The sequence below is a fragment of the Taurulus bubalis genome (genome assembly GCF_910589615.1).
Source record: "Taurulus bubalis genome assembly, chromosome: 6".
Taxonomy (NCBI): domain Eukaryota; kingdom Metazoa; phylum Chordata; class Actinopteri; order Perciformes; family Cottidae; genus Taurulus; species Taurulus bubalis.
In genome coordinates this window covers 7,548,463-7,553,193 of record NC_136594.1, presented here as the reverse complement: position 1 = coordinate 7,553,193, position 4,731 = coordinate 7,548,463, and positions in this window count along the sequence as shown.

Below are 4,731 nucleotides of genomic sequence, written 5' to 3'. Positions count from 1 at the left end.
ACACACACTTTGATCAAGTTTATCTATAATAATCTTCCTTCGGCATCTGACGGTATTTTCTTTAGTATTTTAAAAGGCTTTAAGGGACACATTTTAAGTAAAAAAATGTATTGACAACTTTTTTATTGTTTTAGACTCATGGTGTCATGGGTTTGGTCTGAAAGGGGCAATATCAGGCAAAGTTGTCATTTGAACATTTATTAATAATGTATTAATTTAATTACTTACTTACGATAACATTGAGATTGATTTCATAACTCGCTTCTGTAATAAAATGTATATCTGGAAAAGCCTGAACTCAGTTTTTTATTATATTCGTGTAATGTTACACTTTGAATAGGAGCAGATGTTCAAGTCGGCAATTAATTATTGAATGTTTTATTGTAAACGTGTTTATATGTGGAGAAAATGAAACACTGTGTTAATGCGGTTGGTTGCAGCTTCTACGTGAAAACCTTTCAAGGTTGGTTCAACTTTAATAAGCGAAGGAAAGCAATATTGTGTTTAACAGGACTTTAAATACGAAGCCATCTTTGCCTCCCTCTTCTTTAATATATTCTGCCAATAAACTGCCAGTGAAATTTCTTGTCAAACTGAACTTATTGTATTCCTTCAATCAAGGACTGTTCTTAATTTTCATGTTATATTGTGTCTTTCAATTCTAAGAGTCATGCAGACAAAACAAAATTCTTCATTGACACTGATTTAGTACAGATTCAATAAATCTCATTTCATTGTCATGTCACTGGTCAGCATAATAGCAGATTTTCATAAACTAGTTCCAGATTCTGTCCGTCCTACTTTTTTTAATCATGAACAGAAATAGCCTGTCCCTTCATGATTGGTTTTGTGTCTGCTAACTCTAGACTACAGACACCCTGATAATAGACAGCACTTTATGTACAATTTCCAGAGAATTGTATGAATTTAAACTTTAATTCATTTACAAACAAGTTAGCAATAAAGAAACTTTCTTCTGAATCTTTCTTGATTACGTAGTTCATGGTGTTGTGGTACTGCTTGTCTTTCATCATGATTAATTACAGCATGCATGTGCATAATGTTATATTCAAAGACAGGATTTCATAATGTTCATTCAATTTACTAAATTAAAAAACAATAATTTAGAATTTTCTTAACTTTGGGGAAATAATAAAAGAACAAAGAAAATAGGATAATAAATCAAGAAAATGTTACCACATTGAGCTGAGACTGCAACATCAAATATTGGAATTTAACTGCATCTCTTCAAAATGTATCATAGGATTTATTATATTTTTGCTTTAATGAGCATTTTCCCCTGAATTAATTTTGCTCAAGTCCACTCTGTATTGTTTTATAAACAAGACTCCAAAGTGAAGCAATTCATACTGCATTTCACATAATAATAGGTGGGAATGCCATAATTACAAGCCTGATCTTAATCTCGTGATTTGTGATGTTTTTCCTAAAAAATTGTCTTAAGTAGCTTCAAAGTTTCAAAAACATTTCCATATGATAGAGAACAACACTTTATAAGTGAACTCTGGTTTTGAGGCTTCATTGAGGCCACATCATGCTCGAGTGAAAGATGTTTGTTTTTTTCCATATTGATTTTACTAGAAATCATTTTACACTTTTCCTTTATCTCAGTGTATCACAGCTCATTTTAAGAATCTCTTACATTCAGCAAAGTAGTCCTACTCTTCAGCAGTTCCATCAATTATTGGTTCAATTTTTATTTATTATAGAAATAGCTAAAGATACTTTTGAATTTTTGTTGCTTGTAACAATGATCTGAAGATCTAAGAATGTTGCCTCTAAGAAGAAACGTAAAGAAATACAAATCGATTGAACATGGCTCCACTTGGTCTGCTGTGAATCCAAATGTGCTGGCTTCTGGGAACATATGAGCTGAGGAGCTAAATTCTTTATCAGATAGTTTCATGAAAGATAATAAACAACCAGAACCACGAACCACACCAGCCAAGTGTGTCCTGCATGTAGTCACTGATCGTAATTATTTATTGACTCTGTTCAGTCTCTCCTCTGCACCTCGGTGGGTTTTGACAAGCTCTGCGTATTTGTGATTTCAGCAGGTCCTTGGCCTCGGGATCACGGTGATGGAGGAGATCTCTCGCCGTATCAGGTGATCTGGCCAAACAAGCTTCTGTGTCTCAGCACACAGCTCAGCGGTCCTGTTCAGTGGATCAAACGCTGAACGTCAGTCAGGCAACGAAATTTGCTGAGAGAGGTCAAAAGGTCTCGAGTACAAAAATATTTCTTAAACAGACTGAGAATTTTTTGGATCGGCAGAAACACTTTTTTATGAACAATGCATACTTGAGATTATTAACAAATTACTAGCAGATTAACCTGCTATATAGGGAGCCCTTTGGCAAAGTTGCACTCTATTTGCAGCATGTATGGGATGCTGACATACTACCTGGCCCCATGCTTGGTGCTTGCTAACTTCTTTCTTCTTATTCTTTGCTCTCTCATTTTGTTTTATTGCATTGTTTTTCCTCTTACCAGTTCTGATGATAGCCTGCCAGAACATCCTGTAACAAGGCCTGAAATTCTGAACCATTCAAAAATAATGTTAGTTTTTATTAGTGTTTAATTATTTATTTGTGTTAGCTTAGAATGAGCGCTTTATATCTTTACAGGAAGCAGGTCATCTTCACGGAGCCGACTGTGTTGCGCCGCCATTTTTCTACAGTAGCCCAGAACGGACAAACCAAAGTTCGACAAAGAGCCTTTCTGATTTTCACCGACCTGAAAGCCACCGTAGTTCTTGTGAAAATGCGTTAACCGCAGTCTTGGAAAGGTGAGTGGAGGGGTATTCAGTTGGGTGCAATCTGCAACCACACCACTAGATGGCACCAAATAATATACACTGTCCCTTTAAGTGCACGCAATCGCACTGTTTTGTGTGTATGTTAGCTGTCAGCAGTGACTGGCGTAGGGGCCCGTAAACGCCACTTTCAGTCTACACAGACGCTGCATTCAGGGTTGCTCGGCACAAACCACATTTGTCTTTTAAATGAAATGATATAGGAGGTGTTACTCCTGTAAGTTGACCGACTGCAGAGCTGTGCCAACCTGCATATCGCATTTGAATTACTGAACAAAATGGAAATGTGTGCTGACTTTAGAGGTTCTGAGCCAGGCGCATACAGGGACCCTCGTCAAGAGACAACCTTAAGGCCTTTATCATGTCTCTTGACTTATATATATTCCCAAACAACATTTTAATTCATCAAATTACCACAAACCGGTTGACACACATTGAACCTGGGGCTTTTGGAGCCTATCGGGCTCTTGGGCTCCGGGGCAGATGCCCACTTTGGGCAGTTTGTAATCAAGAATGCATTGAGCAAATGATACTGGTGGACAGAGCAGTGTCAACAAAACACAAAACACAAACTCAAATTAAGGCCAATATAGATCTCTAAGCTCCACAGTAATGTATACTCATCTGTATTAGATCACCACTTGTCAAATCTGATCGGGGGTGAGCTCATAGATTCCCCTGAAGAAAAGATTATCATCTGTTAGTCCAATCTGATAATCACTTGGAAGGGGAGCTTTTTGACAAATAAAGCACAGCTGTGTTCTCATTCTGGCTTGAATTTCACATATATATCTGTTTGCATTATATTGAGATATGTACTGGCCTCCAAACAAGTTCTGCATTGTGGTTTCTGGTTTTGTTTCTCAGGGAACTTTAGGCTGCGATGCACTGAAAGAATTTAGATTAGATACACTTGGCGGAGAATTGTTTGTAGACCGGGAAGGTGAAGTCGGGGTGACAGTTGATTAAATAATAATTTGTTTTAAAATGTTTACATATCCGGTAATAAGAGTTTTGATGCATTGCTAAATTTTCCTTTTGAATAAAATATGATTTGATGGAGTTGAAGAAATACAGAAAAGTGTTAGATGGTGGTTTTGTGTTTCCTGTGTGTCACTATGAGTTTAGCTGAACTGGAACTTTTTCCATTAATGAATGTAAAATCTAACTAAACCAATATGCAGAAGTCCGATCCTGGTTTGCTATGTCTGGTGCCAGAAGAACAGTGGGTTGTTAGACTTTTACCTGAATACCAGTCACAAAAAAATCTATATGTGATGCAGATTTGTGACATGTGCTTTTTATTAGAAAATTCCACCTGTAAGTAAAGCTATAACAAGAGCCTCTAGGAACTCCTCTGAAGTTATGTTACATGAAAGATGGTATAGATTATAGACGGAACTTAAACTGCTCTTCAAAAGCCATTTTATTTGTGCATATTTTCTTATATACTAGACTTTTTCATGGTCAAAAAAAAATGCATGTGTATTTTATGCATCACAGCCTCAACTGTTTATTTATTTTTTCAGAAGAGAATAATTAGCTTTTTACCTTTCCAGTGTTAAGCATTTGGGTCTGTATAGTGAAGCACATGCAGGAGTGCCTTAACTCTGCATTCTTTCGGTACTCCTCTGGTTGCAAAAAGAAGTTTGATTGTATAGACGTCTATGAGAAAATGACCCTTCTTCTCACTTGATTTATTCCCTCAGCAAACATTGTAAACACAAGCAAATGGTCTCAATCTCTACAATTTCAAGTCTATTCATAACAACATGTTCAATTAGTAAATTATGGCCCCATTTAGAGTCAAATACAATAAAACAATAAAGCAGGTTATGCTTAAAGGTGTGGCTACCTTGTGATTGACAGGCCACTACAACTGTGTTGTCTCATCT